This window comes from Natator depressus, unplaced genomic scaffold (assembly GCF_965152275.1).
Source record: "Natator depressus isolate rNatDep1 unplaced genomic scaffold, rNatDep2.hap1 scaffold_35, whole genome shotgun sequence".
NCBI lineage: Eukaryota > Metazoa > Chordata > Testudines > Cheloniidae > Natator > Natator depressus.
This window is the reverse complement of record NW_027439787.1, coordinates 129709-154750: the sequence shown is the minus strand read 5'-3', so window position 1 is coordinate 154750 and position 25042 is coordinate 129709. Positions and strand designations below refer to the sequence as shown.

The window sequence follows — 25042 nt, the reverse complement described above, 5'->3', positions numbered from 1 at the left end:
CCACCGGTTTGTGAAAGTTCCCATTCTTGATGTCAGATTTGTCTCCATTTATTCTTTTGCATAGAGACTGTCCGGTTTGGCCAATGTACATGGCAGAGGGGCATTGCTGGCACATGATGGCATATATGACATTAGGTGAATGAGCCCCTGATGGTGTGGCTGATGTGGTTAGGTCCTGCGATGATGTCACTTGAGTTGATATAGGGACAGAGTTGGCAACGGGGTTTGTTGCAGGGGATGGTTCTTGGATTAGTGTTTCTCTGGTGTGGTGTGTAGTTGCTGGTGAATATTTGCCTCAAGTTGTAGGGCTGTCTGTAAGCGAGGACTGGCCAAGGTTTTTGAGAGTGAGGGATCGTCTTCCAGGATAGGTTGTAGATCCTTGATGACGCACTGGGAGAGGTTTTAGCTGGAGGCTGAAGGTGATGGCTGGTGGCATTCTGTTATTTTCCTTGTTGGGCCTGTCCTGTAGTAGGTGATTTCTGGGTACCTGTCTGACTCTGTCAATCTGTTTCCTCACTTCCCCAGGTGGGTATTGTAGTTTTAAGAATGCTTGAAAGAGATCCTGAAGGTGTCTGTCCCTGTCTGAGGGATTGGAGCAAATGTTGTTGTATCTTAGGGTTTGGTTGTAGATGATGGATCATGCGCTGTATTCTGGATGAAAGCCGGAGGCATGTAGGTAAGCATTGCGGTCAGTAAGTTTCTAGTAAGAAGGGTGGTGTTTATGTGTCCATCACTTACTTGCATGGTAGTGTCCAGGAAGTGGATCTCTTGTGTGGACTGGTCCAGGCTGAGGTTAATGGTGGGATGGAAATTGTTGAAGTCCTGGTGGAATTCTTCAAGGGCCTCCTTCCTGTGGGTCCATATGATGATATCATCAATGAAGCGCAAGTAGAGTAGGTGCATTAGGGGATGAGAGCTGAGGAAGCGTTGTTCTAAGTCAGACATAAAAATGTTGGCATCCTGTGGGGCCATGCGGGTACCCATAGCAGTGCTGCTGATTTGAAGGTACAAATTGTCCCCAAATGTGAAATAGTTATGGGTGACGACAAAGTTACAAAGTTCAGCCACCAGGTTTGCCGTGACATTGTCGGGGATAGTGTTCCTGACGGCTTGTCGTCCATCTTTGTGTGGAATGATGGTGTAGAGGCTTCTACATCCATAGTGGCCAGGATGGTGTTTTCAGGAAGATCACCGATGGATTGTAGTTTCCTCAGGAAGTCAGTGGTGTCTCGAAGATAGCTGGGAGTGCTGGTAGCGTAGGGCCTGAGGAGGGAGTCTACATAGCCAGACAATCCTGCTGTCAGGGTGCCAATGCCTGAGATGATGGGGCGTCCAGGATTTCCAGGGTTATGGATCTTGGGAAGAGGATAGAATACGCCTGGTCGGGGCTCTAGGGGTGTGTCTGTGTGGATTTGTTCCTGTGTATCTTTAGGGAGTTTCTTGAGCAGATGGTGTAGTTTCTTTTGGTACTCCTCAGTGGGATCAGAGGATAGTGGCCTGTAAAATGTGTTTGTTGTCTAGTGGCCTCCTGTTCATAATCCGATCTGTTCATGATGACGACATCACCTCCTTTGTTACTTCCTGGCTCTCCCATAACCCCGCAGCTCCCCAACTCCGGGCCATCCCTCCCACATCCTCTCTCCTTCACCTTGTCATGCTGCAGATATCCTGGGTTCCCCACATCCCTGATTAAAAATCTGGCGCAGCAGTCACTCTCCTGCCCAGGAAGGAGGGGTTGGGTAAGAGCCTGGGGGTGTCAGGGAGGGCAGCAGCTTTGGGACTGGCAGACCCCTGCCAGGGAGCAGAGCTGGGGTGAGGAGGGGCCATTGGTGCAGAGTCACTTTCCTGCCCAGCCCCAGCTCTTTCCCAAACGTCTCTCCCCTCACCTGGAGTCTGCAGCTCAGGAGCTTGTGTTGGCAGAGCCGGGGGCTGCCCGCGGGGCTGGTTCCAGCCCCCGCCCGGGGAACCTCCCCCCGGCCGGGCACAGAGGGGCGCTAGGGAAGGGCACTCCCTGCTCACACCCCACGGGGGAGCCACAGCGGCTCAGCCCAGTTCCTGGATCACATTAAAGCAGAAGTTCTCAACCCGCAGCCCAGGGGCTGCTTGTGGCCCAGTCTACACACGACGGCGACCCATGTGACATCCCCGGGCCATACAGGTCATACTGTATACGGCCCACAATGGCAAATAGGTTGAAAACCAGGGCAATAAAGGCAGCAGTGCTGGCGTCTGACCCAGGACGTTCAATCTCTGATCTGCTGAGCAGCACTAGGGATGGGCTCCTACGAGGCTCGTCCCAAGACTGCTCCCTGGCACCATTTGCTACCAGTAGCAGACACTGGCACCTCGATCCTCCCGTTTGCTATGCTGTCAGCATTTGCTACATCCCACCCACCCGTCCCCATCTCCTGGACTTCAGATAGCAAATCCTCACAGAGCGGGGTCTGCCTCTCCCAAGTTGCTGCCCGTTGTGGCGGTTCAGTGATGAGACAGAACACAGCTTTTTCCAAGCAAGCAGGCTGGTCAGCTGAAATGGGCTGTAGCCCCCCCAGCTTTCAACCTTCTCCTTTTATTATATTCCTCCCCCTTATGCATTACATACTTCTACTGCAAAAAGATACAACAAAGGAATGCATGACGTTGATTAATATTCTTACTTACTAACTTTTATCTACTACAATCCTGGTTCTCAGACCTTGAGCCCAGGCTAAGAAAGCTTCCCACGATCACCGTCTTATAATCAACTTTTCATGGTTCATATCTAGTTCTTGTCCTTGGATAGAAGTAATGTGTGCATTGCCTCTACAAAACAGCCAGAGTGTGCTCTGACTGTTTCCAGGTAGAATAACTAAACATGAACCCTTCATCCCCCCATTTTTTATTTAATTATACCCGGCCATCTCATGATAGCCGTCAATTTGCTTCTGCAAGCTATTTAATTCCCAGACAGACAGTGACATAACTCGGGGAGCCTGCCAGGGCGAATCTCTACAAAGTCTTAACAAAGAGGGAGAACATTGTACACAGCAGCAGCAAAAAACAAGCCCAATGATCACAAACACAGCATAACCAAAAAGTTGTCGCAGCCATCCTAGAGATGGCAGCCAACCTGTAAGCCAATTCCAAAAGCCCTCAAACCCCAGATCTTGACGTATGTGTGCCATAAGATTGGCCAATTCGGCCAGTCTAGTTTCTATGGAACGACTATTATCAGTTAAATTAAAACAACACATATGCCGAAACGTGGAACAGCCTAGGTGATGTTTTAAGAGCAGAAAATCAATGGCTGCTCTGTTATCCAAGATTGCATCCCTTAATTCGTGTTGCTCTGCATTAAGTAGGGCAATTGCCTGGGATGTTGCATTAATTGCCTTCGCTGCAAAGCACGCCAGGGCATTTAGGGTTCTGGCTGTATAAGTGGCAAGCCCGGGGACCCCAACAATGGAGGCCGCTAAAGCAGTATACTCAGCGCGACTAAAAAGCTCAACATCTGCAACACAATTGTCTGAAAGGGGTACACTTCTTTTACTGTGCCTTTGGCTGGCAAAAGGCAATCTAAGCGTCATTCTACTAAGACAGCAAAGGGTGCCATCACTTAAATTTGCGGGAATATAACTAAAGGTGCGTGAGCCACAGGTAAAAAACCACCCTGATGGTAGGATGATATGGCCATAATTGTATGAGACATTCACAGCGTGGGAACAATTTAAAAGGGGTTGAGGAATTTGCCGACAGCCCAAGGGCACCTTTGTACTAGTGCAGTTAACCACACGCGCACAGGTGACATTGTTGGCCCCGGCCGGGTACGGCGTGTGGAGGGATATAGCCGTGTGAGGCAGAGTATAGTTGGCCGGGCCCCAATTAGCCATGCCAGAGTACTGGGAAGAGAGATTCGCATAAGCAGCGAGCATCGTCTCATTCCCTATCTTCTCAGGGTGATGACATACTGGAATGAGGCATGTACCTAACAAATCTCCGGCTGCTACAGAATCAGACAAACAAAAGTGGGTAACATTTGCTATTGAAGCCAATCTTTCCCATAGGTTATATGTCATTCGGGCTCATAACGGGGGAAGCTCTCCCGAGCCAACCCCTACAGGAAATAGCAGGCACAAAAGGCATACAATCATCACAGAATTAGCAGTGATTTGGGCGAGAATCGCCACAAAAAAAGTCTCAGGAGTCTCTGGCTGTTGATCTGCTGCCAGTCTTCGTTGAGCCGCGGCGACCAATGCTTTTACTGCTCCCCATGTCACGGGCCGGCTTGGGACGCTACGCCTCCTCCGTTTCCGTCCCGCTGTTGTCGACCCGGGAGGTGCCGCGGTCTCCTCCAAGGTCAGTTGAAACTCTGGTATGGGGTTCGACAGCCCCTGGTGCCACGCCATGCTGTTTCAGTGCCGGTCGCACACACCGGGCCGGAACCCACAATGGTCCTGCAGGGAGAGACACAGCAGCATATCCCCGACCCCAAGTGATTAGAGGTACTGGGCCCAGCCACTGCGGATCGGGCAGCTGACGGTAAAAGACACGCGGTCTTTCCAGTACCTCAGATTTGTGAAAATGGCGATCCGCGGGGGTCTGCTGATCTGCGTTCAGCGTTAAGTTATTTAAGGTAAACAAAAGAATATGCATTTGTTGTTGAATGTCTCCTAAGGTTCGGAGACGCAGCTCCCCTTGTTTTAATTGTTTATCAAGCAAGGTTTTGAGCGTGCGATTGGCACGTTCAACAATGGCTTGGCCTGTGGAATTATAAGGGATCCCGTGTTTAAGACGGACGTCCCATCGGGCACAAAAAGTGGAGAGGGCTGTGGAGCAGTAAGCTGGGGCATTATCCATTTTAATCTGGCTTGGGCGACCCATAACAGAAAAACAGGCTAGCAAATGGTGAATAACTTTAGCAGTGGCTTCCCCACGCTGTGGGGTTGCCCACAGAAACCCCGAATAGGTATCAATGGAAACATGTAAAAACGAATAGGGGCGGAATTGTGGCACGTGAGTGACATCCATTTGCCACAGCTGGTTCGCTGCGGCACCTCTGGGGTTAACGGCATAAGAAAAGGCAGGGGCAGCAGCGGCACGGTGGGGGCAGGAACGAACAATGGAACGTGCATGATCAGCAGGAATGTGAAACTGCCGGGCCAAGACAGAGGCAGACTGATGAAAAAAGGCATGGCTTTCAATGGGGTCAGAAAAAAGGGAATTTACCTGACCACGTAACGCGCGATCGGTGCGCGCATTGCCCTCAGTGAGTGTCCCAGGCAGAGGGGTGTGACTGCGAATATGAGCAACAAAATAAGGGAAATTACGAGTGGTGAGAAAATACTGTAAGGACAAAAACAGGCGAAGGAGGTCCGCATCGACCTGAGGGGTAATAAGGGCAAGGGGTAAATGATCAATTACCTGATAAACATAATGGGTGTCCACGATTAAATTAAAGGGACAATCAGCAAAAAGTTGAAAGGCTAAAATAACAGCAGCCAGTTCTGAACGCTGCGCGGAACGCTGGGGCAGCGTAAAACAAGAATGCCAACGAGGGGGGTCACCCAATTGATAGGTGACTACACCTCGACGTGGGGAGCCATCAGTAAAAAGAGTGACAGCTGAACCAATGGGTTGAGAGCGGCTAAGACGATAAACAATCAGTGGCACCTTTTGTGTGATCACCAACCGAGGATCTTTCGGGGGATTATAAGAGATCTCTCCCACATAATCACAAAGAGCAACCTGCCAGGCCAAGGAGGTGTGGGACAAGGAATCAAATTCACTATGGGACAAGGGGAACACAATGGTAACTAAATCAGTGCCAGTGAGTTGCACTGCACAGTGGCGGGCTTTACGAACAAGATCGGACAGGGCATCTAAATATGGATAAATATTCCGAGGAGGAGTGGAGGAGAGGTACAGCCACTCTATGATAGAGATGGCTGTATCCGTACGGGGTACAAACAGAGCTGCAGTGGGCGTATGAGGGGTGGCAAGAAGAACCAACCGTAGGGGACGGACCTCAGGGAGTCTGTCCACAAACTGCTGACTCAATGCTGCATTAATCTGTCGAATGCAGGCAATGTGCTCTTCAGTGATGGCAATAACTGCACCCGGTGCCCGGGCTCCGCGTAGGAGCTCGAACAACGGCTGCAGCATTGAGGTGGGGAGACGAAAATAGGGCCGAATCCAATTTAAATGACCCAAATTCTGTTGTAATTTAACAAGCATTAGGGGTTGAGGTAGAGTTAGTGCCGGACGAACCGGAGCAGCATAGGTTTGTAAAACCTTATATCCGAGGTAGTGGTAGGGATAAGAGCGTTGGATTTTTTCTGGTGCCACTAACAGGCCATTTTGGCCGAGAATCTGAGACAAAGATTCAATCTGTTGTTCCGTGACCTGGGGACCACTAAGCAAAATGTCATCCATATAATGGTAGACCTTTAGCGTAGGGTACCGGGCACGAAAAGGGGCGAGGGCCCGATCCACAAAAAGCTGACACAAGGTTGGACTATTTTGCATTCCCTGGGGCAAGACCTTCCACTGATATCTTTGAGAGGGTTGTTGATTATTATATTGTGGCACCGTAAACGCGAATTTTTCATGATCTTGTGGGCAAAGGGGGATGGTGAAAAAACAATCTTTTAAATCTAACACACAGAGCTGATCGGTTTGAGGAATTAAATTTGGATTTGGTAATCCATATTGCAAGGGGCCCATAGGTTGGATGCATTTATTTATTTCCCTTAAGTCATGCAACAGCCGCCATGCACCAGATTTTTTCTTAATAACGAACACCGGGGCGTTCCAGGGACTAGTAGAGCGTTCCAAGCGCTGTGCCAGCAAATGCTGCTGCACAAGCGATTGAAGCGCCTTTAGCTTTTCTAGAGGGAGGGGCCACTGGTCAATCCATATGGGCTCTAAGGATTGCCATACCAAGGGCAATGCGGAGGGCAATGTGGGTGAGGGAGGATTTTGAGCCATCAGATATTAATATCGAGGGTGGTGTCCAGCTTTGTAAGTAAATCACGGCCCCAAATATTGAGGTGGACAGGGAGCACAAAAGGGCGGATAGTAGCAAGGGTACGGCCTCCCGGTTTAGAGACTGTGACCCAAGACAAACTCTGTCGCCCGGGTTTACTACCCCCGATCCCCCACAACTCTTTAGAAGGAACCGTAGGCCAACTAACCGGCCACTCCGGATCACGAATCACCGTAACGTCAGCTCCAGTGTCCACCAGCCCTGTGAAAGGAACATCATTTAAGAGAAGTGTTAACTGAGGTTTCGAGGGGCGGTCTGACATTGTCAGAGCAACAAGTGGAGAGGACGCGCTGTGAGACGGCGAGTGAGACAACGTTGATCCAAAGCCGCCTCCGCCCCGAGTTCGATCCTCGGCAGCTGGCACCTGATAGGGGACTAAAATCAATTGTGCAATTGATCGTCCACGCGGGAGCGACTGTGGAAGATGAGTCCACACCTGAACCTTAATAATGCCGGTGTAATCGGCATCAATGACCCCGGGGATGACAAAAAAGCCCTGTTTCCCAGCATGAGAGCGAGGGAGAACGAGACCCACAAAGCTGGCAGGGAGAGGTCCCGTCACCTGGGTAGGTATGGCGCAGACCTCCCCTGGCAGCCGAAAATCAGTGTCCTCCTGCATGATCAAATCAAGCCCTGAACTTCCAGCAGTCGCCGCCCTCATAGAGTCTATGGATTTTAAGGCAGAGGAACGGTTGTCTGAGTGGGAAACACCCCCGTTTGGCCCTGGGTTCGGGGGGGGACCCGTCGTGCGGTTTCCTGACCCGCTACGACACTGATTAGCCCAGTGATAGCCCTTCCGACACTTGGGGCACTTTTTTGAGGGTCAGGCGGGTGCCTTTGATGAGCGGCACTCCCGCTGGAAGTGACCCTCCTTGCCACAGCGGTAACAACGCTTCCCCTCTTTCCCGGTTCTTTTCAGGGCGGCAGCCAGAACTCCAGCTTTATGGGCTTGTGTGCCGATGTTTTGGCACGCCCGTAGCATGTCTGAGAGCTCTAAAATGCCAGAGGCTTGTGCAGCCTGGAGAGCACGGCGGCAATCCTCGTTCGCATTTTCAACCGCCATTTTTAACAGGATCTCCTGAGCTGCCGCAGGGTTATCCACCTGTCAGAGGATAGCCTCCTGCAATCTGTTGGTAAAATCCAGAAAGGACTCTGATGCACCCTGACGAATACTAACAAAGCTTTTAGTAGGCTTGCCCGAATCCGGGACCTTCCGGAAAGCATGCTGGGCGCAGGTGGAAATAAGGGGGAAGACGGCCTGAGGGAGTTGAGACTGCATCTGAACAGTAGCAAACTGGCCCTCCCCTGCCAATTGCTCATAAATGATACCTTGCTCTCTATAAACCTGGGCTTGGCGTTCCGCCATCTGCCGATACTCACTAAGCCAAATAACGTACTGACTGGGTGTCAGCATCATGCGCAATAGCGCCTTCCAATCTTCAGGGACCAGGGTGTACCCAGTACCTAGCCCTTCAATGAGACCCCGCACATACGTGCTAGTCAGGCCGAACTCGCGAATCGCTTTCTTTACCTCTCTGATCACCGAGTAAGGCAAACTGACCCAGTTTGCAACCTGGTTGCCCTGGCCATCGTTCTGCCAGGTCACCGGACAAACTGAGACCAGATCAGCCAGCTCCACTGCTGTAATATTTGAGCGAGTCTTCGCTGCGTGAACCATTTGTTGCACCAGCGAAAGCCCTTGAGCAGATGCAGACGACCCCCCGGGGGGCCCTGGAGCATGGGGCCCCACGGGCGGAGGGCGATCACACACCGGCTCCGGTGGGGAAGGCCAGGGAGGCGGTGGTAATAGAGGCACTGGGGGCGAAGCAGGGGGAGGGATGGTTGCAGGAGCGGACGGGGGTGGTGGGATCGGCAGCCCCTCTGTTGGCGCGGGAGAGGGTCTTTCCGAGGCGACACACTGTGTCGCATTGTCAGGAGCGGGGATGGCTGCAGGAGCGGACGGGCGTGGCGAGATCACCAGCCTCGCGAGGGAGGGCCTGTCCGAGGCGACACGCTGTGTCGCGTCGCAGCAGAGCTGCCAGGCATGTAAAGTCTGCACGGACGCCCGAGGCTCTTTGTGCAATGTCTGGCCCAACCGCTCCCAGTCCGCTAGCTTAAGGGTTCCGGCTTCAGGGTACCACGGGCACTGGGCACTCACCTCCTGTAGCAGGAGAGTGAGTTCTCGAGCGGGGCAGTCATGCTGAGCCTTACGCAGCAGATACTGTAGCTCATTGCGGTGTTGCACTTGCAAAGCAGAGAGGGAGCTTCCCATACTTACCACAACGAAAAATACTCACCGGGATCCGCGAAGCGGATGAGTGACGCGTCTGAAACCCTTGCCGGGCGAAGTGAGTGCTGAGGGCCCCACGTTTGGGCGCCAGTTGTGGCGGTTCAATGATGAGACAGAACACAGATTTATCCAAGCAAGCAAGCTGGTTAGCTGAAAAGGGCTGCTGCCTCTCAGCTTTCCACCTTCCCTTTTATTATATTTTTCCCCCCCTGCGCATTACCTACTTCCACCGCAAAAAGACACAACAAAGGAATACATCACTTTGATTAATATTCTTATTTTCCAGCCTCTATCTACTACAATCCTAATTCTCAGGCCTTGAGGCCAGGCCAAGGAAGCTTCCCACGATTACTGTCCTTTAATTAACTTCCCAGGGTTCATATCTGGTCCTCGTCCTTGGATGGAGCAATGTGTTGCTCCTACACAACGGTCAGGGTGTGCCCTGACTGTTTCCAGGTGGATGGACTAAACATGAACCCTTCAAAAAGGTTCTATAGTCATATAAATAAGAAGAAAACAAAGAAAGAAGAAGTGGGACTGCTAAACACTGAGGATGGAGTGGAGGTCAAGGATATTCTAGGCATGGCCCAATATCTAAACAAATGCTTTGCCTCAGTCTTTAATAAGACTAATGAGGATCTTAGGGATAATGGTAACATGACAAATGGGAATGAGGATATGGAGGTAGATATCACCATATTTGAGGTAGAAGCAAAACTCAAACAGCTTAATGGGACTAAATCGGGGGGCCCAGATAATCTTCCTCCAAGAATATTAAAGGGATTGGCACAAGAAATTGCAAGCCCATTAGCAAGAATTTTTAATGAATCTGTAAACTCAGGGGTTGTACCATATGACTGGAGAATTGCTAACATAGTTCCTATTTTTAAGAAAGGGAAAAAAAGTGATCCGGGTAATTATAGGCCTGTTAGTTTGACATCTGTAGTAGGCAAGGTCTTGGAAAAAATTTTGAAGGAGAAGGTAGTTAAGGACATTGAAGTCAATGGTAAATGGGACAAAATACAACATGGTTTTACAAAAGGTAGATTGTGCCAAACCAACCTGATCTCCTTCTTTGAGAAAGTAACAGATTTTTTCGACAAAGGAAACGCAGTGGATCTAATTTACCTAGATTTTAGTAAGGCATTTGATACCGTGCCACATAGGGAATTATTAGTTAAATTGGATAAGATGGGGATCAATAGGAAAATTGAAAGGTGGATAATGAATTGGTTAAAGGGGAGACTACAATGGGTCCTACTGAAAGGTGAACTGTCGGGCTGGAGGGAGGTTACCAGTGGAGTTCCTCAAGGATCGGTTTTGGGACCAATTTTATTTAATCTTTTTATTACTGACCTTGGCACAAAAAGTGGGAGCATGCTAATAAAGTTTGCGGATGATACAAAGCTGGGAGGTATTGCCAATTTAGAGAAGGACAGGGATACTCTACAGGAAGATCTGGATGACCTTGTAAACTGGAGTAATAGTAATAGGATGAAATTTAATAGTGAGAAGTGCAAGGTCATGCATTTAGGGATTAATAACAAGAATTTTAGTTATAAGCTAGGGACGCATCAATTAAAAGTAATGGAGAAGGAAAAGGACCTTGGAGTATTGGCTGATGATAGGATTACTATGAGCCGCCAATGTGATATGGCTGTGAAAAAAGCTAATGCAGTCTTGGGATGCATCAGGAGAGGTATTTCCAGTAGGGATAAGGAGGTTTAGGTACCGTTATACAAGGCACTGGTGAGACCTCACCTGGAATACTGTGTGCAGTTCTGGTTTCCCATGTTTAAGAACGATGAATTCAAAGTGGAACAGGTACAGAGAAGGGCTACTAGGATGATCCGAGGAATGGAAAACTTGTCTTATGAAAGGAGACTCATGGAGCTTGGCTTGTTTAGCCTAACCAAAAGAAGCCTGAGGGGAGATATGATTGCTCTCTATAAATATATCAGAGGGATAAATACCAGAGAGGGAGAGGAATTATTTAAGCTCAGTACCAAAGTGGACACAAGAACAAATGGATATAAACTGGCCACTAGGAAATTTAGACTAGAAATTAGATGAAGGTTTTTAACCATCAGAGGAGTGAAGTTTTGGAATAGCCTTCCAAGGGAAGCAGTGGGGGTAAAAGATCTATCTGGCTTTAAGATTAAACTCGATAAGTTTATGGAGGAGATGGGATGATGGGATAACATGGTTTTGGTAATTAAATATTCATGGTAAATAGGCCCAATGGCCTGTGACGGGCTGTTAGATGGGGTGAGATCTGAGTTACTCAGGAAAGAATTTTCTGTAGTATCTGGCTGATGAATCTTGCCCATGTGCTTAGGGTTTAGCTGATCACCATATTTGGGGTCAGGAAGGAATTTTCCTCCAGGGCAGATTGGAAGAGGCCCTGGAGGTTTTTCGCCTTCCTCTTTAGCATGGGGAACGGGTCACTTGCTGGAGGATTCTCTGCTCCTTGAAGTCTTTAAACTATGATTTGAGGACTTCAATAGCACAGATATAGGTGTGAGGGGTTTTTTTTAGGAGTGGTGGATGAAATTCTGTGGCCTGCGTTGTGCAGGAGGTCAGACTAGATGATCATAATGGTTCCTTCTGACCTAAATATCTATGAATCTATGAATCTATGAAATGAGCTTGGCTTGAGTCAAGTTCTTGTCCTGGTTAAGTGAGGACTGTGGGCTTTTAAGGGGACCCTGCTCCAGATTCATGCCTTCCTGTCATCCTGGAGCAGACAGGGAAGCAAATCCTCATAGAGGGCCCTGCCCACATCCCTGTCCTCCAGGCTCCCTTGTAGGGAGAGAAAATTAAGGGTCTAGCTCTAGCTCCTATGCTCTAGCATCTCCTGCAGAGGGGCTAAGGGGAAGGAGAGTCGTGGCCCGGGGCGGGGACTGGGAGCTGACAGGAAAATGCTGATGGAGTTCCCTCTCCCTCTCCCTCTCCCTCTCCCTTCCATTAGAACTCAGCCGAATTCCCCAGGATGTGTCACCATGTGGCAAATCTGGCTCTGTTCATCTGTGACCCATCGAAGGACGTCAGCCGGCAGGCCAGGGAGGGGGTTTACTGGCTCTACCAGCTGCTGCTGCACCAGAGGGGTAAGGAACTCAGCTGGGAAATGGCACCCGCTAGAAGAGTGAGACTGGGACCCCAGCCAATTTCTCTCAGACTGACCCCAGCTGGGGGATGAGTCTCTCTCTATCTCTTTCGGAGTTCTACACCACCCCCTGCAATTGTGTTGGGCCAGGCATGCAGCGAGGACTCTGCCCACTGTGCAGCCACCAATGGGATTAGAAGGAGACAAACACTGCAACCAGAATGACAAATGTGTGTGTCTCTCTTTCCCGGGCCTGACCATCCATGAGGCTGAAGACCTGTGGGTCTGGGACTGGCACCAGGACAGCAGGCTCCTGGGCTACAAGAACACAGCCAGGGTGGGGGAGGTAAGGACGCTCTGCCGGGGCATGGGAGTGGGGGTGGCTGCCTCCTGGAGCCACTAGACGGAGATGCCGTTCTAGTCCAGAATTTGGAGCCTGGTTCTGGGCAATCTGCTGAAGCCTCACATATGGTTGGTTTTAGGTCTTCAGGAAGTTCTTTTCAAAGGAGCAGAGAAGATTCTTCCTCCGCACGGCAGTGCTGGCCATCCACGACCCCCTGCTGCATGTCAGCCAGGCTGGGCTGCTCCTCACATACTCCCTCCTAGGGAAAGGCCAGCAGCTGATGGGGGACAAGGTAAGCAGCGGCATTAGACTCAGGAGATTGAGGCAGGGCCCAGGCCTCATTCCCATCCTATGGCCATTCGCTGGCCTGGCAGCAAGGAGCCTGGTGGGGAACGAGGGTGAGAGGAGGTGCTCCTGGGAAGGGAGATGAATTCACCTCCATGAGCAGGAGGGAGCCAGCTTGTCCCTGGAGCAGCTCCAACCCAGCTCTTTAGCAAGGTTAATTAATGACAAGCATTGCCTCATCATGGACTTATGTTCTTAGGACACAGTTTTATCGCTCTTGGGAAGAGCAGCACAGTCCCCTAAGTGCCCTCTGCGAGCCTCTCCTGTCACCCGAGCCACCACCCAGAGTTGCTCCCATCACTGGCAGCCTGGGAGGCCAGGGACTGACGGGTCATGGTGACAGACCAGGCAGTTGTGAGGCACATGGGCGGGGGAAGCTTGTCCTGCTGCTGGCAGGGTTGGACCCGCTCTAGAGAGAACGGGAGGATTCAGTCAGCAGGGGCTGCTGATCTGCCCCATTCCCCAGGGCTGCCATGCTGTGGCTTCAGCATGAATGGCCGGGATGACTTGGGGACAGGTCTCAACCTCCCCCCATCCCACTTCACTGCTGCCAGAATCCCTTCTCCCTCCTGCTAGAGCCCCCTCGCTGCCCTGCCTGGGTAGGGGTGGAGGAGACGGTTCTGAGAACTTGGGCTGAGGATTGGAGGTGCAACAGCTGTCAGGGGCACTGAGGGGGCGGTGGCAGGAGCTCACCCTACAAGGAGGGGGGTTGCCACTGGAGGTGACTCGAAAGCACAACAAGACTCCATTCTGGGGGTCAGGAGGGTGAATCCATCCCGCAGAGTTGGGCAGGTGCTGGGTGCAAATGCTGTTCCAGGTGCCCTTAATCCCCCCTGATTCCTCGTGGGCGTCTGAGTCTATGACAGGTTCTCGATCCCTTGCAGCAGGAGGCTGTCACGGCCAATATTAGGCGCCAGGTCCACATCATCCGGCACTTGCGCCAGGTGCCTGAGGCACTGCAGGGGCTGTGCCTCTGAGACCACCAGCAACTCCCACTCCCTGCTGCAGGTACTGCTCTGGTCCCTGTCAGTGGGGAGCTAGTGGAAGGGGAAATGGAGCCCCCTGGCACTCTCTCCCCTCTCAGATTCCTTCCTCTGGGACAGGAGCTCTTTCCCTCACACCCATCCCCATCCCATTACCCCTGCTCCCAGGCAGAGCTCTCCCTGCCCCATACGGTGCAGAAAGGCCGTTGTGTCAGGGCCACAGCCCCAGCCCCACTGAAGCTCGGAAAGCTCCACTTTTGAGGAGGTGGGGGTTGGACAGAGGCTTAGGGCTAGCTTCACCTCCTGCCCTTTATTCTCCCCTTGGCCCTTCTGTGGGGTCTCTGGGTGGGAAATAAATAGGAGCCTCCTTCCCAGCTCTCTCCCAGGCCCTGGGATCTGGCACAGCCTCCCAGATGGGAGCATCCCGGAGCTGAGCCACGTCACAGAGCAGTGCAGACTGGTCACCTCGTCCTATCAAAGCAAGCAACGCCGGCTCTCAAAGAGTCTTAGATGGAAGACCCTGCTCCTTCCTGGAGGTAAGAGTCATGGACTCCTCAGGACATGGGGGTCTCTTGGGGGAGAAATGGGATCCCTGATACACTGTCTAGCTGATAGCTTCCCCCATCCCTTGATCCCAGCCTCAGGACAGAGACGTTTCCATCAATGTTCCACACTTGTTTGTTCCCTAGCAAGAGGCTCCCCAGAGACGTCCTTGATCCTGGACTCCTGAGAGTGTTTCTGGAAGAGAGCATTATGCCGTCTTGTTCCCATGGCATCTCCGCTCCCCAGCTCCACTTTCCCAAGCAGAACAAACGAACCCTTCAGCTCCCAGAGTCTGGACTCTTTGATCTCCTTCCGATCAGCAGTGGGGTTTCTCCAGCCCCCTCATCACACCTATCACCCTCTGAAAGATGAAGGGCCTGAATGTCACAGTCCCCAGAAGAAGAAAAACTCCAGCTGTAGCTGGTGGAGCCTGTGTGTACTCAGCCCCTCTGGAAACCAGCTCTGAAATGGGGAGCAAGGACCCCAGCCCAGTAACAGCAGGACTGGGCAGAGAAGGCTTGTAACAGAGTCTTTCCCCTGGGCTGCAGAGCTTGGGGCCCATCCAAACTGATTACAGAATGAGCCCTACCTGAGGGGGACCATGTAGCTCTCCCTATAGAGCCAGACTTCAGCGGTGATAAAACCCAGCTGGGCTATGAACTGGAATGAGAATAAGGTAGGAAGCTCAGAGCAGCAAGAAAAGTCCTGAGGGGAACTTGAGAAGACAGGTAGGAAGTAGCCAGGGAAAACTTCAGCAAAGAGAAAAGAGCAGACCTAGCTGTTGGGTACAGGGCCCTGGGCTGCTACCAGTGTCAAAGAAGGGGGCATACATGCACCCAGAAAGGGTTACCAAACACAGCAAGGGGGCTGCAGGCTGAGCAAGAGCCCCACCAAGGGCACAAGGGCTTCTTTCTGTGGAAAGACCTCTTTGGACTTTTAGTGTGAGGCAAGCTGGGCCCTGGAAGGGTGGACTATAGGTGGTGACCTGGCCAGAGGCTGAGAAACTGCCATGGTGCTTGAGGGAGCATTAATGGGGGATGTTAGGCCAGCGAGAGGGTTGTGATTCTGTGCCTGGTCACCAGGGAGCATGTAACGATGAACAGATTTGTTTATGATTTGCATAGTCGGCAGGATTTAATTCTCCCTGTGATCCGTGAGGGCTGATGGAAGTCTTGGTTGCTGAAGGAAGGTCTGTCCTTCCAAGCGGGCCTATTGAGGGACCAAGCTGGTCACTGGATTTTCCACCTCAGTTCCAGGAACTGGTTAAGCAGCCAAAGCAGGTCTAGGGGGTTCTCCAGAAGCTCCTAGAAAACCAAGAGAAGCGGTAGGAAGTGCAGAAGAGCTACAGACGCAGCTGGCAATCTTCATGGAGTAGCAGTAACACCTGTCAGAGATCCTGCAAAGGGAAATCAGCGCAGGACGTGCTCTGCCCACTGACAAAAAGAGCATGCCTGGGCTGTGCTGAGAAGGTTAGCCCAGGAGAGCAGGGCATGCGACAGTGCACTTATGCCTAATACTTAAAGCCTGATCCCAAGATGGGGACAATGACCTCTTGGAGGTAAGAGCTATTTACTCTTTGGGGCACGTGGGTCTCTTGGGGGAGAAATGGGATCCCTGATGCATAGCCTGGCTGGGAGCTTCCGCCATCCCTGGCTCCCTAGCTCTGGGACAGACATCTCCATCATCATACCACCCTGGTTTTGTTCCTAGAAAGGAGCTCCCCAGCCAAGTCCTTGAACCTGCACTCCTGAGAGCGTTTCTGGGAGGAGGCTCCAGCCTCTCGGGCATGAAGAGGGCATCAGGTAATCTTGTTCACATGGTATCTCCGGTCTCCAGCTCCACTTCCCGCAGCAGGGCAAACGAACCCATCATCTCCCAGAATCCCAATCCTTTGACTTCCTTCCGCTCAGCAGTGGGATTTCTCCAGCTCCCTCACCACGCCTGTCACCCTCTGAATGATGAAGGGCCTGAATGTCAGAGTCACCAGAACAAGCAATCTCCAGTTCCAGGCAGTGGGGCTTGTGTTACTTGGACCCTCTGGAAACCAGGTCTGAAATGGGGAAGAAGGACCCCAGGCCAGTAAGAGTAGGAGTGGGCAGAGCAGGCCTGTAACAGGGTGCTTTCCCCTGGGCTGCACAGCCTGGTGCCTAGCCAAGCTGATTACAGAATGAGCCTGGAGCTAGGCCAAATGGATTAGAGAGTGAACTCCACCTGTTTCCCTCTGCTCCAAGGGTATCTGGGAGGTATCTGGGCCTGTGGATCCCTGGTGTGATTCCGGTGCAATGAACTGTAATCTGTTGGGGTTCTTGGGGCAGTTGGCCTTTACATGCCCCAGATCGTTACATTTAAAACACCGTCCAGCTGACGGGTCACTGGGGCGAGGTGGGTTGCTGGAGAATGGGGTGGTGGGACGATAAGGTGTCTGGAGGGTTCTTTGGGAGGTAGGTGGGGCCTTGGGTGGCCCCCGGTAATAGGGTGTGGTCTGGGGTTGTCCCTTCTGGTCTCCACTCCAACTAAGACCTGTTTTCTTCTTCTCTGCCACCTCCACCCATCTGGCTCCAATCTCTCCTGCCTCGATTACAGTTTTGGGCTTCCCATCTGGGATGTATCTTTCTATTTCCTCAGGAACACCCTCTAAGAATTGTTCCATTAGCATTAGGAAGGGCAAATTTACTGGAGATTCAACACTTGCTCCTGATATCCAGGCATCCCAATGTTTCACAATGTGGTAGGCATGTCGGGTAAATGACACATCTGGTTTCCACCTTAGGGCTCTGAACCTCAGACGAGAATGCTCGGGTGTTATCCCCATTCTGACTCTCGCCTTGGATTTAAACAGTTCATACTTCTTCATGTGTTCTTTAGGCATTTCAGCCGCCACCTCAGCTAAGGGTCCACTGAGCTGCGGCCTCAGCTCTACCATGTATTGGTCGGTAGAGATGCTGTACCCAAGGCAGGCCCTTTCGAAGTTTTCTAAGAAGGCCTCCATATCATCACCTGCCTTGTAGGTGGGGAACTTTCTGGGATGGGAAGTGGTACCTGGAGAAGGATTGCTAGGGTTTGTTGGTATATTCTTCTGAGCCTTTACCTTCTCCATCTCCGGTTCATGCTTCCTCTCTTTTTCCTTCTTCTCCTCCACATGCTTCCTCTCTTTTTCCTTCTCCTCCTCCACATGCTTCCTTGCCTCCATTTCCCTCCTGTGGGCAGCCTCCTGTACCTCCTTCTCCAGCCGCATGAGTTCTATCTGTCTTTCATGTTCCTTTTGTTTTTCCTCAGCCTGAAATCTGGCTAATTCCAGCTTTTGTTGAGCCGTGGAGTCTGTCATCCTATCCTCTCTGTTTTTAACTAACTTTACACCCGAGATTTAGAAATAAACAAACAAAACTTGGCTGTAAAATTTTGCTGTGCTGGAATAGGATACCTATTCTCTGATAGTGATTGCCAGCCTACAGAAAAAGACAATTCCCTTTGTCTCTGCTCTGGCCCCAAATCAAAGCAAAAAACCTCCACTACTTGGAAACCTCCTTTCCAGCAGCCCCAAAAGAAAAAAAAATCCTTTTCAAATCTGTGCTCCTTGTAAAAAAAATCAAAATCCTAAAAAAAAACAACACACCTACCACTTTTGTCTCCAGGCAAATGGGTATAGAACACCCCACTACTTACTTTTAGGGGAAAAAAACCTCAGGTTTGTGAAGACTGTGAATTTCCCTGCAGGAGGTTAACTACTCTGCCTCCAGGCAAAGAAAACCTGCAATTCACAAAGATAATACCCTTTTGTCTCTGCTCTGGCCCCAAAGCAGAGAAAAAACTAGCTGCTTTCAGTTGGACCTCCTTTCCAGCAGCCCCAAAGGAAAAAAAAAATATTTCCTTTCTAAAATCTGTTTTTCTCATTCAAAAAATCTCAAATTGATCTCAAAATAATTTCAGGTTAATCCCACCACTCTGCCACCATGTCAAGGTTCCTTCCCCACTCTGAACTCTAGGGTACAGATATGGGGACCTGCATGAAAACCTCCTAAGCTTACTTTTACCAGCTGAGGTTAAAACTTCCCCAAGGTACAAATTAATTTTACCCTTTGCACTTGGATTTCCACTGCCACCACCAAACTTTATCTGGGTTCCTGAAAAAACAGAGTTTGGACACGTCTTTCCCCCCAAAATCCTCCCAACCCTTGCACCCCACTTCCTGGGGAAGCTTTGGTAAAAATCCTCACCAATTTGCATAGGTGACCACAGACTCAAACCCTTGGATCTTAGAAGAATGAAAAAGCATTCCGTTTCCTTACAAGAAGCCTTTTAATAGAAGTAAAAAGAAAAGAATCACCTCTGTAATATCAGGATGGTGAATACCTTACAGAGTAATTAGATTCAAAACATACAGAATCCCTCTAGGTAAAACCTTAAGTTACAAAAAGACACACAGACAGGAATAGTCATTCTATTCAGCACAGCTATTTTCTCAGCCATTTAAAGAAATCAGAATCTAACACATACCTAGCTAGATTACTTACTAAGTTCTAAGACTCCATTCCTGTTCTGTCTCCGGCAAAAGCATCACACAGACAGACACAGACCCTTTGTTTTTCTCCCTCCTCCCAACTTTTGAAAGTCTCTTGTCTCCTCATTGGTCATTTTGGTCAGGTGCCAGCGAGGTTACCTTTAGCTTCTTAACCCTTTACAGGTGAGAGGATTTTTCCTCTGGCCAGGAGGGATTTTAAAGGGGTTTACCCTTTCCTTTATTTTTATGACAGAGTGGCACTCTTCCCAACAGAGCTCCTACAGCCAATCAATCAGCACAACACTAACACCTTCCAGGCCAGATTTTAGCAGAGAGCCTCTAAGCATCACTGCAGGGAGCTTCCCCCCAGCAGCCCTGAACAGAATGTCGTTGCCAGCCTCCAGCTCAGGGTTGAGCCTTCACTTCCTCCCATGCAGCTCTCAGAGAAAAAGCTCCTTCGGTTCCCTGAAGGGGAAAATCCACAAACAAACCTTCCCTTTGCTCTCACACTTCTAGGGGCCCAGGACAGCCAGGTATCCATCCCAGCCCATGCAGGGGTAGGAGTTCCTGCTGATCCCTGTTGACAAACACTGACCTTGTGCTGCCCTGGGGGGGCTGGGGGAGCTGCCCCATTTTCCACACGTACGTCCTGTTTCTGGGAAGGAAGAACTACGGCCCTAGTGATAACTCCCTGCTGCACCGTGCTCTGCACAATGCCAGAGCCTCACCGGGCCGGAGCCTCCTTTGTCAGCCACCTGCGAGAGGAGCAGGCTCGCTTCCACAAGACTTGGGGAGTTCGGAGAGACAGGGCAGAGGATGAAGTCTAGAGACACCAGTGGGAGCCCCATGCCCTGAGCTAAGAGAGCTAGTGCCCGATAAAAGAGCCTTCGCCGTAAAGCTTCCACCACCCGTGGCGAAGAGGAGCCAGCAGTGGCGGGGGGTAGGGGTGTAGGGGGGAAGGGGGAGGAGAGGATCCCCGCGCCTGGCCAGCTGAGAGGAGCGAGCAGTGGATGGGGGGAGGGGAGATGAGCCAGCTGGCAGGGGGACCTGAGGGCACATGGCAAGTGGAAGGGGCTGGGCCACAGCCCCTTCGAAGCATGGGCAGTGCCAGGTTAACAAGACCACCAGTGGCTCCATGGAGCCGGGCACATGCTCAGAAGGGGCCCTGGCCTGCTCCGCATGCACTGCACCCCGAGACCCCACTGGTCCCCACCCCCGCCCACCATTTACTCCTCTCAGCCTGCTCCGTGGACGGCCAAGGGCTCCTCTCCACCCCGTGGCCCCCCTGCCAGCTTCTTTCTGTCCCCTGGCAGGACCCCAGTGCACCTCCAGCTGCAGGCCTGTCGGGCCCCACCTGTCTCCCCAGAGCTGAGCTGCCTGGGACTGATGCAGAAGCCTGGCCAGTCTCGGCTGGTTGTTGGAGGGCAGTGCGGGGGGAGGGGCTTGGCTGGGCCCCTCCAGGCAATGGGTCCTGATGGAGCCCGGCAGGGGCAGGCCCTGGACTGGCTGATTGCACCACTTCCGAGGGGCCAGAGCGATTCCCCGCCCCAGGTCCAGCTCTGGCGGTTCAGCCCGGCTGACACACTCACCTCCCAGCAGGGCCAGTGAGTGGGGCCAGGAGGCAGGGCTTGGGGGAGTGGGTCACTAGAGGGCCTGGAGCCGGGGGATGCTGGGCTGTGAGGGGGCAGGGAACGTGTGTGTTGGGGCACTAGGGAGTGGGGGTTCTGTTGGGGGTGCTGGACAGTTGTGGTGTTGTGCTGGGCACTGTGCATATTTGGCAGGGTCTGGAGGGGGCGCGCTGGGCACAGAGGGACTGGGGGGGGCTTTGGCCATAGGGAATTGGAGGGGGGATGTTCAAGTGTTGGGCAGGGGGGCTGTGTGGCACAGCATGGGCCCACCCCTGAGGGGAAGGGGCACGCTGGCAGCACAGGGCTGGGTGGCCCATTGTGCATCTGGCAACTGCTGGTTCGTAAATAGTGCCCTCGTTCTGGGTGGAGCGGGGCTGCCCCTGCCATGCCATATTGCCCCTGACTGACCCCTCGCTCTGAGGACAGACCCCCCCCGTGCCATGCTCCATCGCCCCATGGGGCGCCCACAAATATGTTGGCACCGGCCCCACCAAAGGTTAATCAGAAACCCAGCACTGGGCGTGGACCCTGAGCGAGGCTTTTGGGTGATGTAGTAATGGAACTAGAGAGTGATTAGGGGGGTTCTTGGCATCTCTAATCCCAGCCCCACTTCTCCTGTGCCCAAAGTCGCCCAAAGAGAGCGAGCCACCCCTCTCCGTCTCAGACCCCACAGCCCAAAAGGCACGACTGGCCACTCACGCTGTGACCCAGTTACACCAATGAAGTCTCCCCAGACTCTCTAAGAAGATAGGGAGTGGGAGGAGCAACCCCCGTAGCCTGGCAGGCAGTACGCGTCCTTCCCAGTAGGGCAGAGACCATGCCCATAGGCAGACAAACCCAGCCGGGCCCAGAGGAGACCGGGAGGGGGGAGCAGAGGAAGAGGATGTAGGCAACTGAACATGATAGGTGTTCCTGAAAGGAGAGAGAGAGTTTGAGTGTGAATTGGCCAACACAGTAGAGAAGACAGAGAGAGAGAGAGAGAGAGAAACCTAGGAGGAAGGAAAGAAACTCAGAACAGGGAGTCACCCTCAGGGATCCAACCTTCTCCTGGGGAGCACACCCCACTCCTGGCCAGAGAGATGATCAGCCCCCGTAAATGGCAACATCATCTCCCTTGAAGCCACAGCTAGGCAGGAAACCCACACCAGCTAATGAGAAGTCCCTGCTTGGAGCCAGGGGGGCTGTGACCAGAGCCCTCCCCAAACCAGACACTTACCTCACTCACAGCGACAGCTGCTTCGCTCCCAGCTGGACAGGTCTTGCCTGGCATCAACAGGATTCACGCTCTCACTGCTCTCGCTCACTTTCCATTTCACCTCGGGGCTGGACTCCGTCCTCATGACTTCTTTCCCCTTGGTATTAAACACAACACAAGAGGGAAAGAAAAAGCAATGGTGGTGAGGCTCCTCTTCTCGCTCCTCCTGCACCCGAGGGCTCTGGCTTCAACCCTCCTCCCATTATGCCATCACAGATACAATTAGAAATCCCCCCTCTGCACCTGCACCCAAAATCGTCACTCTGCACAGGAGACTCTTGTCCCTTCCACTGGTCTTAACCCCACAGAGCCCCGGGCCCAGCTAGGATACACCTTATTATTCTTGAGTACTGGGGCGCTCGTCCTCTCCTTCCTACCTCTCTTGGACTCCATCTGTGAGAGAGGACAGGGAAGTGTTACAGACACAGACACCCTTCCCCAGCTTTCTGCACCCTGGGCTCACACCTGGTTGTCTCCCCAATCCTTGGCATTGTCCAGCATGTCTCCCTCCACAGAAGTCACCTGGCCTCGTCTTAGACGCCATCTTCATATCGCTCTTCTCCTTCCCACGCCCCATTGCAGACACCCCGTCGCAACAACAGGGCTCCCAAACGGTGTCACCTTCGGCCAAAAACCACACCCCACCCTGAGCGAGCAAAGAGTCTTTGTGAGCCCAGCACACACCAGACAGGAAAAGATTCACACCCACACCCAGCCCAGCCACATTGGGAGCTTGCCCCCCCTTCCCAGCCACGGGGCCACGGGGCTCATGGATGGAGAAGTTTGGTGGGCTGTGGGGGCCCCTGAAGGACTAGCTCAGCGTGTGAATGAGTGACCAGGATATATGTGGGGGGCTGACTGCGGGGTTGAGGTGTCCAGGGGGACCCAAGGGAAGGGAATGGGGGATTCGAGGTGGAGGAGGGAAGGGTTACCAAGGTGCACTGTGGGAATAGGGGATTTAGAGACCCCAGAGGGGACGGGTTGGGGGCGTGTTTGAGAGCTCCACGGTGGCTGGAAAGGGGAACCCGGCAGTTTGGGGGGTAGCCGAGACGGGCGATGAGGAACCTGGCACATTGGGGATGGACTGGGGTAGGGGGTGACAGGAAAGTGGGGCCAGCAATGGGGAAAGGGGTGGGAGTCCGTGGGGCAGGGTGCTGAGGCGGGGGAGGAGCTGGGGGCAGCAGCACATTTCGGGGGACGCTGGGGGCCGAGGGATGAGGAAAAGGGTTGGGGTGAACTAGGGGGGAGTTTGGGGAGCGGGGTCTGAGGGATCCCCTGGATGGAGGGCGGGGCTGGGGCGGATGGGGGGATGGAGGGGCCCCTGGGGGGGCTGGAGAGGATGTCGGGGGCCAATGGCTGAGGAGGGTGTGGGGGGGACTATGGGAGGTGTTGGGGGTGCTGAGGGAGTGCATGGGTGGGGGAGGGATCAGGGGGCGCAGACTCGGACTGGAGCAGGGCAGGGTCGGGGCCGGGCTGCTTGTGGCGCGGGCGACACGTGGCTGAGGACGGGAGAGGGACCCGCTCCGCCCACCTCACCCTCCGCCCGCCCCGTGGGGGCCTCTGACCTTCTCCTCATGGCGTCCTGAGAGCAGCCCTCAATTCCTGTGGCCGCGACTTCCGGACATGTCACATGTCCTGTGAGCCCCCTTGTCTCCATTCTTCCGGGGCTAGCCCGCACCAGGTGAACAGAGCCATTTACAACCCAGTGTCCCAGTCAGTGGGAGCCATCGAGCTTCCAAACCATCATCAACGGCCCACACTGTCCATAATTACAACAGGACTTCAGAGTCATACTTCATATTTCTAGCCTCAGACACAAGAATGACGCGTGTACAAGAATGATACAGATAGGATGACCACACTCAGGAGATGATAAGCCTTGTAATGAGACCTTACCAGAGACTTTTGTGCATAAAGCACAATCCAGTTACATCATATTCACACTTATAAGCATATTTCCATAAAACATATAGACTGCAGAGGTGTGGGGGGAGCCCAGGGCTGAGATAGCAGGTCATGTGGGTCGGGAGTGAGGGGCACCAGCAGAGGGGCGAGTGGGGAGCTCAGGGCGGGGACAGCGGGGGCTGCGGGTCGGGAGTGAGGGGCACCGGCAGAGCGGCGAGGGGGGAGCTCAGGGCTGGGATAGCGGGGGCTGCGGGTCGGGAGTGAGGGGCACCGGCAGAGCGGCGAGTGGGGAGCTCAGGGCGGGGACAGCGGGGGCTGCGGGTCGGGAGTGAGGGGCACCGGCAGAGGGGCGAGGGGGGAGCTCAGGGCTGGGACAGCGGGGGCTGCGGGTTGGGAGTGAGGGGCACCGGCAGAGCGGCGAGGGGGGAGCTCAGGGCTGGGACAGCGGGGGCTGCGGGTCGGGAGTGAGGGGCACCGGCAGAGCGGCGAGGGGGGAGCTCAGGGCTGGGACAGCGGGGGCTGTGGGCCGTGTGGGGGGTTAGGCTAGTGACCCGGGGCCGTCTCATGGCGTCGGCTGGGTTCATGCTCAGGCGACTAGCCCCAGCCACCGGCCGAGCCGCCACGGCCACGCTGCTGCTCTTGGCGCACTAGCTACACACATCCTCACTGCATTTTCCACTTTATGCATCCGATGAAGTGAGCTGTAGCTCACGAAAGCTTCTGCTCAAATAAATGGGTTAGTCTCTAAGGTGCCACAAGGACTCCTTTTCTTTTTGTGGATAAAATTGGTCTCCTCTGTCTGTGGTGCTCGGCGGCCTGGGTCAGTGCCAGCACCTCCCAGTGACAGGTCGGGACGGGAAGGGGGGGTTAGAATTTCCCTCCAAAGCTATTTTAGGGTCTGATCCTACAAGCCTCCCACGTACCCAGTGCAGGATGGCTCCAGACGCCTCACCCAGTCCAGTGTTGGTGTGTAGCATAGATGTTGCCTTTGGTTTTGCCAGTGGGTGCCCCATCCCGGCTCCGCCCTCTCCCCCAAGGCCCCAGCCCCAACTCACCCCACCCCTTTCTGCCCCTCCCCCTGGTTCCCCTCCCCTGGGTGGTCTCCCACTCACTCCTTCCTGC

The 25042-nt window shown here is 53.1% G+C and overlaps 3 long non-coding RNA genes across 3 annotated transcripts; 1 reads left to right on the top strand and 2 right to left on the bottom strand.

Moving 5' to 3' along the window:
• Window positions 1-3979: 3979 nt before the first annotated feature.
• Window positions 3980-7218, bottom strand: LOC141980425 (uncharacterized). The gene is made up of 3 exons (XR_012637557.1): window positions 7173-7218; window positions 5206-5272; window positions 3980-4433 (listed from the first exon to the last, which is right to left on the bottom strand). It is a non-coding gene; the product is annotated as an uncharacterized LOC141980425 (long non-coding RNA).
• A 5059-nt stretch (window positions 7219-12277) lies between these two features.
• LOC141980424 (uncharacterized) lies at window positions 12278-15958 on the top strand. Its single transcript, XR_012637556.1, has 4 exons — window positions 12278-12421; window positions 12903-13055; window positions 14467-14627; window positions 14781-15958. It is a non-coding gene; the product is annotated as an uncharacterized LOC141980424 (long non-coding RNA).
• A 5717-nt stretch (window positions 15959-21675) lies between these two features.
• Window positions 21676-24017, bottom strand: LOC141980421 (uncharacterized). Its single transcript, XR_012637552.1, has 3 exons — window positions 23581-24017; window positions 22481-22661; window positions 21676-22112 (listed from the first exon to the last, which is right to left on the bottom strand). It is a non-coding gene; the product is annotated as an uncharacterized LOC141980421 (long non-coding RNA).
• Between the last annotated feature and the right edge of the window lie 1025 nt (window positions 24018-25042).